We start from the raw sequence: 12,783 nt of genomic DNA on the forward strand, positions 1-12,783 counted from the left end.
AGGGAGGGATAGAATTTGGAACTCAAAACTTTAAAATGAATATTAAAAATTGTCTTTATGTACAATTGGGTAAAATAAAGAGTAATGAGATTTTTCTCTTAAGAACCATATGCTACTTGATGAATCTTTAATGTGAAGCTATTTGGAGATCCTATACTTGATTGCCTACTGACATCATGGGAGGGGGAGACAGGGGGAGAAAATTTGAAACTTGAGGGATTGTGGAACTGAATGTGGTAAACTAAAAATAAATAAATAGATTGATATATTAATAAATAAATAGATGAATAAATAAATAAATGACAAATGCTAAAAATGAAAATCAGTATGCTCTCATTTGAGCAAAGGGTAGCAACTAACATAATGGCTTGTTAGGTGTCACATAACCAACCTGTGAGAGGTGCTTGGGATTGTCACAGTTCATGCCTCCAATGAAGATCATGTTTGGCATGATTGGCCTGGGGTAATCCAGCAGAAAGTCTGACCTCATAAGCCACACAGACCCATGGCTCAGAACATCGACTATACTCATGTCTCTCTGAAGGAGTTCTGAAGCCAGCCTTGCAAAAGCTGAAAAAAACATATGACATGCCACAGACTGGGGCAAAGTATACACAATGTTCTTTACCCGCTGCAGGAAAGTCATTCGGTCAGTGTTCTCAGTGAACATCCTTGGAATGTAGGAGGATGGATTAGGACATTGAGTGCCTTCAGCCATGAAATCACATGGGATTCCCCGGAAGAGATACACAGCTGGAACGGAGAGATACTGAGCCATGATCGCTCCACAAGGAACCACGGGATCAGTTAAAACAGCATCATAGTGGGTCTGCTCCAGGGATTTCATGAGTTCCTTATTAGATACTAAGTCAGTGCAGAAGCCAAATTGCATGTCAGCATAATCCTTCATGCCCCCAGCCATGTCAAAGAATCGTTTCAGGAAAGGTGCTGTTTCAAAGAGCAAATGGGGATTTTTGTGCATATTATGAAACTGGTCCTTGCTGAAAGAGACTGGAAAGGTTTTCAAAGTGTAGAATGGTCCTTCTCTGATGTATATAGACAGCTCTGGTGCCAGGACGACACTTTCATGGCCTCTCAGACTGAGCTCCTGGATCACTTCCCTCATGCTGAGCCAGTGGCTGCCGTCCATGGGGATTGCCAGCAGCTTCCCTGCTTTGGCAAAACCCAGGAAGGTGGCACAGAAAGCCAGCCCCACCAGAGCCCAGGGTGAAGAGTGGAACCTTCTTGCCATCTTGGTGAAGTCCAGGATACCTCAATAAGTCCAGTGTCTGTAAACTTTGCCCTGTTCTTTTTCACAGCCTGCCTGTTTTATGCTTTATCCTTATCTGGCCATTGTGAAATAAATCAATGAAATCAAAGATAACTGGAAGAGAGGCTGAACTTTTGGTTTGTTACATATATTATTAATCTCTTTAGATTAATGATTGAAAAGGGGTGAATGTCTCTCTCTTGCTCTCCATAGGCCTCTTTTTCTCCTCTGGGCCAAAAATGGACCTCATTTCCTCACCTCTTTGGCTTGGAATGGGATGATGGAATCATAGATCTTGGAGGAACCTAATCCAAATTGCTCATTTAAGGATAAGAAAACAGAGACCCCATGAGGTTCATGGATTTGTTAAGTGTCACACAGGCAGGTTTTGAACCCAGGCTCTAGGATTCATTTCAAAGCTAGGGCTCTTTCTACTCTGACAAGTTCTTTATTAACTCTGAGTTCTTTAAGGCCATGAAAGGAGACTGAATGAGGAATATCTCAAGTGCCCAATAGAAAAGTCAGCAGCTTTGGCAAATTATTCTTAGAGGGGAATCCTCCCTGGGAGCCATCAAGGCATTTGGTTTAGTCTTTAAATCCCAGCAGCCTTTCCTGACCTTTATTTCAGAAGTTGTGAAAGCTGAGATGCTGAACTCTGTGCAAATTCTGCTTTGGCCAGTTTATAGCCAAGCTTTGACCCTTGTATATCTGTACTTTCTCCTCTTAGATTATATTCCACATACTCTGTAGATATTGTGTATATACTCAGTTATGCAACATACCCCCCTCATTAAAATATGAGCTTCTTGAGGGCAGGAGTGGTGTTTTGCCAACCTTTGTACCCAAAGTCCTGGCATAGTGCCTAATAGGGAGTCAGTTCTACTAGATGTTTGTTGACTGACTAACACTGCATAGACATTTAAGGACAGAGGTGAAACAGGGGTAGAACCCTGTTGTGGACTCTTTTACTGAAATGTTTAGAAAATTTAATTATAAGGAAAAGCATATTTCCGATAAGCAAAACCAATAATAAATATATCCCAGACTCAACAAATACATACATGGTTGGCCAAATAGAAATAATTCAGTGAAGAATAACACTTGGGCCTTGCCTTTGGCACAGGCAAAAGCGACGTGAGCTTCTCCTCCTAGAGGGACCTCTCCTTAGCTGTTCACACAATGTGTGCCAAGTGCAGAGCAAACGCTTACAAACTGCTTATGAACTTGTTGACTTCGAGCCATTCTCCTGCTCTTTCTGGATAAACTTCTGGGATTGCTCCTCTTTATCTCAGAGCTAACCACTTCTCCTGCTATTTACATGAACTGCTTCCCTGTTTCACTGTAGGGGTAGGTCAGGGAACTGTACACACCAAATGGACAGGAGAAAGCCACAAGACTGGGCTGCTGTCCAAGGTCCTAAACCCAACCAGGACGATTGTGCTTTGAAGAGCAAGTTCAGAATGGCTTGGCAGGTTCCAGGCTGTATCTTAGAACGTTCACATCCCTGAATATTGGGAGGAGAATTTATACTTCTTTCTGTTACTGACCACTCAACAGTCAAAGTCAAAAACCAGAGGAGTTAGTACTTTAGACGTTCTGTTGCCCAGTCTTTCACAAACCTATTTAAATGTGTCAGAGTTTAGATTTCAAATACGTCAACAGAATCTCCAGATCTTAAGCACAGTTCTGCTGAATCCCTAGTAGAATTTAAGGTGCTTGCAGACAAGGATAGTTTAATTTTTTTTCTGTGGATCCATGGTAACTGGCATGTAATAAGTATTCACTGATTGATTAAATCAGCTGAAGACTTGTGAGTGGGTGCAGCTCTGGAAAGTCATTTGGAGTTAGACACAAATAGTGACTAAATCCTTTGACTCAGTTATGCCACTGCTAGACCTAACTGAGTTAGGAGATCAAACAAGAAGAAAAAGTGCTTCGTGCTGAAAAACCGGTTTAGCAGCTCTTTTTTGTGTTGGCAAAATCTAGAGCCCCATGTTATGGAGGAAAGGCTGACAAAGCTGTGGCATTTGAATGTGAGGGGATGCTCTCATGATTTAGGAAAGGAGTAAACTGATGATCTCAAAGAGACTTGGAAAGGCTCATATGAATTGGTGTATAGTGAGATGAGTAGAGTCTGAAGATGCTATAACATCACTAGTGCAAAAAAGAATGGTTTTGATGACTCTGGAACCTGATGAAGAATTGTTATGGAAATGGGAATCGGAAGATCTTCCCCACCCCTAGGCCCTTTGATAGGCTTAGGTCGCTCTGAGAACCTTCCCTGATTTGAGAATATACTCTGCCCCATAATGAGCTGAATGTGGTCACCTAGAGCCTGTGGTGGGAGGCTTGTTCTTCAGGAGCACCCACAAACCTTGTTAGTTTGTGAGTGGGCAGTGGGTCACAAGGGTTGTGATGATCTCTGACCCAGGAGAACGCTATATATACCCTGATGTGAGGTTTTGCTGTGGGGCTCACTTTGAGAAGAGTTGTGTGATTTGGCCAGTTGAGACTCTGGGCAGCCATTGAGCCCCTGGCTTTGAAAACCCAGATGTTGGTACTTCCCTCTCTGGTAACTGACTAAGTATGGATGTAATGGTCAGACAGCTAGAAACCTGTCTGCTGATCTGTTTCTCTGTCTGCTTATAATTTCTGTTTATTCTCTGAAGTTCAGGGTGCTGACTTTTCCCCCTGAACTAGGTAAAATGATATATGTTTACTGATAACCCATTTTGAGCTGCTTTCCTTTGGAGAAAGCACCCTGGGTATGCTGGGGTGCTTGCTGCTACAAGAATAAAATGAGCAGAACCAGAGGAATACTTTGTATCAGAAAACACTTTAAAACAAGCAGCTTGGAAAGTCATAAGAACTCTGATCAGTAGAATGAACCCTTATGGCTCCAGAGGACTGCTGCTGAGACATGCTCTCCATCATGGCAAAGGGCTGGGCTTGGAGAGCAGAGGGAGACATAGCTATTCTCATACCCAGCTATCAAGGGAATTGGTTTTACTTGCCTGTGTTTATTTGTTTCAAGAAATTTTATCTTCTTTTCTTTTTTCTAATGGAATATAGTGTGGGAGAAAGAAAATAAAACTTCTGTTGACTTTTTAGAAATAGGGAAGTGAGGTGGTTCCTAAAGATGTGAAATGTATGCATCTTCAGAGGGAGTGACTGTAATCTTAGCCCTACTTCACCCTTTCACTGTGTTACAAGAGACCTCTCATAAAGTGGGAGTAACCAATAAATGTAATGTGAACACAAAACATCAATAAAACCTTAAAAATGAATTGACCAAAGAGACACTGAAGAAATCTGAAAGAAAATAGAGAGAATTGTCTATTTACATCCCCCAAGAGCTGCATAATTCTCTTTCTCACTCCTCCTCCTCCTCCTCTTCCTCCTCTCCCCCCCCTCCCCTTCCCCCCCTTTCCCTCCCCCCTTTCCCTCCTTCTTCTTCTTTCTCTTTCTCTCTCCCTTTCTATCTCTCTCTCTCTCTCTCTCTCTCTCTCTCTCTGTCCCTCTCTCTCTCTGTCTCTCTCTCTGTCTCTCTCTGTCTCTGTCTGTCTGTCTGTCTCTCTCTCTCAGCTGAGAGCCTAGACCTCCCTAATCACCACCAGAAGAGGAGTCAGACACTGCCCTTTAGATTGTGGCACCAAAGTGGTCACTGTTACATGTAGACTTTAAAAAATTCACATTTGTAATATCAGGAGGAAATATCAGTAATGATGACATTTTCATACAGAAAATATATGTTCAGAGTTTTCCTGCTGAAACTGAATATAGTCCTTTGGTGGAGGTGGGGGGAATGTATATTTAACAAAGTAGAGGACTTTTAAGCACTCCTAATTAAAAGACCAGAACTGAATAAAAAAAAATTGATCTCCAAATACAAGACTCAAGGGAAATATAAAAAGATAAACAAGCAAGAGAAAATAGACTCAATAGAGTTAAGCAGTTTATATTTTTATATGGAAAGATACTATTTGTAACTCTTAAGAACTTTATTACCAAAAGGGCAGTTAGAAGGGACTATAGAGAGACAGAGCATGTGGACACAAGGTGACTTTGATGGGATGATTCCCCCACAACAAAACTAAGGAGGGAGGAAGAAGACTGCACAGGAAGAAGGGGGGGGAGAGATAGAATGAGCTAAATTATGTCACATAAAAGAGGCAGGAAAGAGCTGCTGTAATGGAGGTGAAGATGGGGAGTGGTGGCGGAAAACTTTACTCTCATCAGAATTGGCTCAAAGAGGGAATAAAATACTCACTCAATTGCATACAGCAATCTGCTTTACCTTATAAGGAAGTAGAAAAGGAGGGACTAATAGAAGAGGGAGGGCAGATGGGGGAGGTGGTGACCAGAAGTACAACCTTTGGAAGGAAGGAGAGGTGGCAGGAAGCTTCTTGTACAAAATGGCTAATAGGGAAATGGCTTACGTGATTGTGCATGTAATGTTGAGTCATGGATCTGTGTGGCTTGTGAGGTCAGACTCTGTGATAGATTACCCTAAACCAATCATGCTATTGTATGACCTAAGGTGGATTGCTTACTATCTCAAGGAGGGAGAGAGGGAGAGAAGGAGGGGTAGAATTTGGAACTCAAAATAAAAACAAGAAATGTTAAAAATTGTTTGAACATGTAATTGGTGAAAAAACTATGTTTTTATTTATTTATATATTTTTGCTTTTTGTAGGGCAATTAGAGTTAAGTGACTTGCCCAAGGTCACATGGCTAGTTTTTGTGTTAAGTGTTTGAGGTCAGATTTGAACTCAGGTCCTCCTGACTCCAGGGCTGTTGCTCTATTCACTGCACCACCTAGCCACTCCCACTATGTTATTTTTTAAAGAAAATATGTGTTCTGGGATGGCTAGGTGGCGTAGTTGTTCAGTCATTTTTAGTCATGTCCAATTCTCTGTGACCACATTGGAGGTTTTCTTGGCAAAGATAGTGGAGTGTTGCCATTTCCTTCTTGAGCTCATTTTACAGAGAAGGAAGCTGAGGCAGACAGGGTGCAGTGACTTGCCCAGGTTCACACAGCTAGCAAGATGAGTCTTCCTGAATCCAGGTGTGGCACTCTATCCCCATGCCTATCTGGCTGCCCTCAGTTCTCTAGGCCCATAGACTAAGAAACTGAAGAGACCTTGGAAGTCACTGAGACCAGGCTCATTTTATAGATGATGAACCTGAGGCCTGGAGAGCAGATCCCAGCATCACAGAGGGAGGCCATGTTTGAACCCAAGTGTCCAGGACATGAAGTCTTATGTCCTGTCCCCAGCCAGGCTGCCCCTTGCCGCATGTAAAAGGAAGGATGAGAAGGACTCTGAGGTTCTTTCAATCTATGAGCCCATGAGCCTGTGACCAAGGACCCAAAGGCTCACTGAAGAAGCCCAAGTCTGTGTGCTACCTCTCCTTTCAATGACTAAAGAGGAAAATAAACTGCACACATAAAATAAAATATAAAGGCACACAGCCTTTCTCCACGGCCACACAGCTGGTCAGTGGCAGAATCAGGGCTTCTGCTTCCTAAGGACCTGAAAGACTGGAGAGCTAGAGACAGTGAGAACGCAAAGAAACCAAGGCAAAAAGTATTTTCCAACCAAAGCACTTAGACATATCCCTCTGCCTCAAGCCAACTCCCCAGTTCTGCCTAATTCAGGAAATGTCACAAACCTCGTAAGGCAATCTTCATCTTGGCACACCCTGGGTCATCAAAAGTCTGAGGACTAATTAAAAATGTAGCCTGATTTTCTCTTAGACACAAGATGCTGTAATTAATCCACTGGGAGGCACCTGCAATGTTGGCTAAGGCATCACATACCCACCTGAGAGAGCTGCTTGGCATTGGCACAGTTGATGCCCCCAATGAAGACCATGTTTGGCATGATGGGTTTAGGGTACTCCATCACAAAGTCCGACCTCACAAGCCACACAGACCCATGGCTCAGAACATCCATTATACTCATGTCTCTCTGAAGGAGTTCTGAAGCCAGGATTTCATGGGGTTTTATGTATGCATGGCATACCATGTTCTGGGGCAAAGGGTATGGAATGTTCTTTATCTGCTGTACAAATGTCATCCAGTCTATGTATTCTGTGGCCAGTCTGGGGATACAAGAAGATGGGTCAGAACACTGAGCTCTCTCAGCAGCATCTAAACCACAGGGGACACCTTGCAAGAAATAAATAGTTGGAATGGACAGATACTGTGACACCAGGGCTCCACAGGCAATAGTGGGATCAGTTAAGATGGCATCATAGTGGGCATCTTCCAGGGACTTCATCAGGTCCTTGTTATAGACTGTCTGTACAAAAGCTAAGGTACATGCCACTCACCACTTACAGAGTATAGCAACATCAGAAAAATCTCCTCTGAAAAGGTTTCAGGTTAAATGTCAATTGGACATGAGATCCCATCAACTATTGAAAAGGTCTTTGCTGAAAGTGACTGGAATGGTCTGCAAAGAGTCATACTGTCCATCTCTGAAGCACGTGGACTCTCTGGTGCCAGGGCGACACTTTCATGGCCTCTCAGGCTGAGCTCCTGGACCACTTCCCTCATGCTGAGCCAATAGCTGCCATCCATGGGGATCACCAGCAGCTTCCCCCCTTTGACAAAGCCCAGGCAGGCAGCACAGAGAGTCAGCCCCATCAGAGCCCAAGGCTAAGGTCGGAGCCCTGTGGCCATCTCTGCAAAGCCCAGGATACCTCAGGAACAGCAAGGTCTGTAAAACTTGTCCTGTTCCCCATCCTGACAGGGCATGCCTTGTCTTTGCCTGGTCATGGGAGTATTAAATTGAATGAGGTACAAGGTAATTGGAAGAGAGACTGAAGTTTTGGTTCTTCACATATATGATTAACTTCCTTAGATTAATCATTAAAAGAAATGCCAATCTCTCTCCCTTCCTCTCCATTGATCTCTCCTCCTCTGCACCAAAACCATACTCAGAGAGGACCTGCCTGGCTAGCTAGCACTTGCCCATCACAATCACAGCCCCCAGATTTCAAGGTGGAGGGGGTTTCAAAGTCATCTTCTCCAATCCTCCCATTTTATGGAAGAGAAAAATGAGGACAGGAGAAGGGAAAGGACTTGTCCAGGAACTCGGCTGCTCACTTCCCATTAATGAGTGGCACCAGATTGAATTTGCTCCTTCTGATTTCTTACTCCAGTATTAGATAGTTTCTGTTTCTGTCTGACCTGACTTTTCTGCTACACTGGTCACTGGTTTCCCTCCTTCTCCCTTGGATTTCTCTCTTCATATACTGTACTGCTCTGATTCTCAGTCTTCCTCTCTAGGTTCCTCTACCTTTCTGTCTGAGTTCCATTCTTAAAAGACACCAAGGCCTCTTGAGCCACCTGATGGTCAGTTATAAGGTCTTAAGGGAGGGTATCCCTCTCTCCTTTCTTAGAACTCTTTGTAATCTGTTCTCCCAAAGTCTACACTGTTTTCAGATCCTACCAGATCTCATCAGCTGTCATGGATTTAATTACCATCTCTATGGTGATGATTCTCAAACATATCTGTCCTGCCCCTAACTCTCTACTGGCCTCCAATCTCACCTCTCCAATACCCTTCAGACCTCTTGAACGTGATGTCCAGTAAACATGTTAAACTCCATTTGTCCAAATCAGAACTTGTTATCTTTCCTCCTAAACCTTTTCTACCTTGCCTATTACTGTAGATGGCAATACCATCCTCCCAGAACCTCAGGTTTGCAACCCAAGAATCACCCTGGATTCCTCATCATCTCTCCCTCCCCATGTCCAAGTTGTTGACATGTCTGGCAATTTTACTCCATAGTATTTCTCCAATATGCCCCCTTCTTTCCTCTCATGCTGCCCCTACTCTGGTGCAGGCCCTCATCACCTTATCCCTGGACTGTTGCAGTAGCTACTGGGTGGGAGGGGGTCTGCCTGCCTCAAAGCCAGATGAGATTCTGGATAGCCATTGAGCCCCCTGGGCTTTGAAAACCCAGATATTGGTGCTTCTCTTTCTGGTAACTATGTATGTATGTAATGGTCAGACAACTAGAAGCCCTGTCTGCTGGTCTGTTGAATTGTGTTATTTTCTCTGTCTGTATTTTTTTTGTCTGCTTGCAATTTCTGTTTGTATTTTTTCTGAAGTTCAGGGTGCTGATGTTTTCCCCTGAACTAAGTAAATGATATATATGTTTGATTAAAGTAAGATTGTTAACCCTTTTTGAGTTCCTTTCCTTTAGAAAAGCAGATCAAAGAACCTGTGCTAGCAGCCAGCCTGGGTATGCTGGGGTGCTTGCTGTTACACGACTTCAACACATTCTCCATTCAGTTACCAAAGTGATCTTCCTAAAGTATAGGACCAATAATGTTACCCCTGCCCCCCCCCACACAGCCTCCAGTGGTTCTTTAGGAGCAAATATAAAGTCCTCTGTGTGTCATTTAAAGTCCTTCACAATGCAGCCCCCTCCTCCCTTTCCAGTCTTCTCTTGTCTTCCTCCACACCACACACTTTTTTGACCCAGTGACACTGGTGGCCTAGCTGTTCCAAGCATAGGACGCTCTCTTTCTCAGCTCTGGATGCTTCCTCAAGGGCTCTCTGCCTTGCCTGGGATGCTCCTCTCCTCCTCTACCTTGGCTCACTTTAAGTCCCCACCAGAATTCTGTCTCAATGAAAACCTTCACTGGCCTCTCTCACTTTTAGTGCATCCACTCTCTTAATGGCCTCCTCTTTATCTTATATAGAGCTTGCTTTGTGCATATCTGTTTGCGTGTTGTCTGCCTGCTTGTAGATGGTAAGTTCCTTGAGAGCAGTGACTGCTTTTGGCTTTGTTTTGATCCTGAGTGCTTCACACCATGCCTGGAACACAGTAGGTGGTGAATAAATGTTTATTGCTCGATTACTTGATGTGTTATCAGGAGATGATGTGGCCACACGCTCCTGCTCCTTCATGTCAGTTCACACAAACATTTCTGCCTAGTTGGGCAGAAACATGTCCCAAATTGTAATTCAATGGGTCGGAGGAAGACTTAAGCCTTTCTACTTCATACATCGTAGTTACTTAGCAAGTGTGTAAGGAATTGGACTGGACTGGCATTGGAATTACCATTGAAGTGACTTGTTCCACCTCCCATCACCCTCTTCTCATCCAAACTCTTCTGCCTCTGTTGCTGGACTCACCAGCCTTCCAGTTAATCAGGCTCACCAGCCCAGAGTTAGCTTTGACTCTTCCCTCTCCTTCAAGTCCAACATTCAGTCAGTTGGGGGCACTTGACAACTATACCATCTCCTTCATCCACCCACTTCCCTTTCTTTCCAGAGCCCCATCCTAATTTCTGCATTCACCCTCTCTTGCCTAGACTATTGCAAAATCCATGATCTATCCCAACCTTCCAGTCTTTTCCCATTCAGTCTGATCCAATGCAGCATGTGTTAAGCCCCTACTCTGTTTAAGGGACCATGCTGGAGCCTGGAACTACAAGCACAGAAAGGAAATAATCCTCACCCTCGGGGACCATGGAGCATAGAACATGTGCACAGAGGAGCACACAGAAAGTAGGTAGGAGGAGGAAGGGGGCAATGGGAAAGACTCTGAGTTACAGATGCCAATTGACCTGTACTTTGAGTAGGAATTCCACAAGGCTGAAGTCAGGGTGGCGAACATCTGCACATGGCAAGCCACCTGCGAAAAATGTGGTGGGGTCTGCCCACAGGCTCACCTGTTCGGTCTTTCCTAGCCTTCCCCCTTGTCTGCTGTGCGTAAACAAGATCTATTCTCATCACTGTTCTCTTGTTCCCAATTTCATTGGGCTTCAACCACGTTTCAGAAGCCTGATGTTATGACTTGGGCAGCAGCAGATTCAGAATCTCAGAGCTGCAAGGGAGCTGAAAAGGCATGCCTGAATCATGATATGTAAAGCTAGCACTGAAGACTTGAGAAGTCCTTCTCAAATGTTATGTCATCTTATCCTCATAACAACCCTGGGAAGGTGTGGCTATTATTCCCATTTTACAGATGAGATTTGAACTCAGGTCTTCCTGACCTAGGGAATAGCACCAAGTCTGACACAAGATACCTGTTGATTAAATGACATATAGTCCTGTGATGGGATGGATTACCCTTGTAGGCTGCAGGTGGCTGTCTGGAAGTCATAAAAGAAACATGATTGTCTCTCAAGAGACTCAGAAGTGTGGATCATAGATGGATGAGCAGCCAAGGTTGGGCTGCAATATGCACCCCTAAAGAGATTATCCATTTTAGTGAAATCTCACATCTACTGAAGAATTTAGGACTGAAGCATTGCTGACTTGTTTTATCTTTTGGAACAATCTGGCTGAAAGCCTGGTTTTTTGTAGCTTTGGATGACCTTAGCTCCGCAACTCATCACCTTTGAGCACTCACTCATTAGTACTGCGTGTTTCCTCTCTCTCTCTCTCTCTCTCTCCCTTCAGGGTTAAGTATCTTGCTCAAGGTTACACGGCCAGGTGTTTCTGGGTAGGTGCTAAGTGTCTGAGCCCGGATTCAATCCCCAGGTCATCCTGACACTGGAGCCAGTATGCTTACTCGCTGTGCTACCTGGCCACCCCGGTGTTTCCTCTCCCTTATGCCATCCATCATTTTCTACCATCTTATATAAGGATCTTCAATCTCCTCGAGGGCAGAGACCAAAACTAATGTTTAGTTCAATTCAACTTGACAGGCCCTGGTTAGGTATTAGGGCCAGTGCCTGTTGTAAGTTTGGAATACAAAGACCTAAGTAAACAAGTACCTGCTTAAGGAGAAACATGTTAGAAGGGAAGTGGGGCAAAGCCTGAGCACAAGCCAGCAATACAAAGAAGATGGAACGGATCTGTTTCTGTAGGTGGATCTGGATTGCTACCAAGAGGGAGAGCCTATGAACAACTGGGGAGGGGGAAGGTCAGGAAGAGGCTCCTGGCACATGGGCTGCTAGGTAGTGTATTACCAAGATGGGGGCTGTCTATGCCAAAGTGTGGAGATTGGAACATGGAATGGGGTGGAAGGGAAGTAAAGGCGACAAGTTTAGCAAGTAGGGCAGAGGATGTGAAAGGGGAATCACAGAAAAGGGAATTGGCAAGGTCAATGGGAACCATACTGCACATGATAGATGCTGAATAAATCTCTGGTGAATTTTGATTACTTGTTTCCTCCTTTCATTCCCTATATTCCCCATAAAATTAGAGGGGTTTGAGCAGTAGCCCTTGATAGCTGCCTCCAGCTCAAAATCTAGAAACCTCAGATTCTATGATTCCTTTCATTTTTTACTTTTTGGAGGGCCATTGGGGTTAAGTGACTTGCCCAAGGTCACACGGCTAGGTGTTTTTTTTGTTGTTGTTGTTATTAAGTGTCTGAGGTCACATTTGAACTCAGGTCCTCCGGACTCCAGGGCCAGTGCTCTATTCGCTGCACCACCTAGTGGCCTATGACTCCTTTTAAATAAGAGGGGCACAGTAAACACTTGTTGAATGAATGAATGAATGAATGAATGAATGAATGAATGAATGAATGAATGAATG

General features: G+C 44.0%; 2 protein-coding genes and 2 pseudogenes across 5 annotated transcripts in view; 1 reads left to right on the forward strand and 3 right to left on the reverse strand.

The window, feature by feature from the left end:
- USP40 (ubiquitin specific peptidase 40) overlaps window positions 1-12,783 on the forward strand; it is a 411,887-nt gene that overhangs the window by 274,931 nt on the left and 124,173 nt on the right. The window lies entirely within an intron of this gene.
- Window positions 1-12,783, reverse strand: part of LOC138173202 (UDP-glucuronosyltransferase 1A1-like) — a 132,029-nt gene that overhangs the window by 72,733 nt on the left and 46,513 nt on the right. The window lies entirely within an intron of this gene.
- On the reverse strand, window positions 7-4,685 carry LOC138173203 (UDP-glucuronosyltransferase 1A3 pseudogene; annotated as a pseudogene).
- Window positions 4,763-7,958, reverse strand: LOC138173201 (UDP-glucuronosyltransferase 1A3 pseudogene; annotated as a pseudogene).

The sequence above is a fragment of the Petaurus breviceps genome, unplaced genomic scaffold (assembly GCF_028583685.1).
Source record: "Petaurus breviceps papuanus isolate PSGF00001 unplaced genomic scaffold, PetGlider_PUasm1.0 567, whole genome shotgun sequence".
NCBI classification, from domain to species: domain Eukaryota; kingdom Metazoa; phylum Chordata; class Mammalia; order Diprotodontia; family Petauridae; genus Petaurus; species Petaurus breviceps.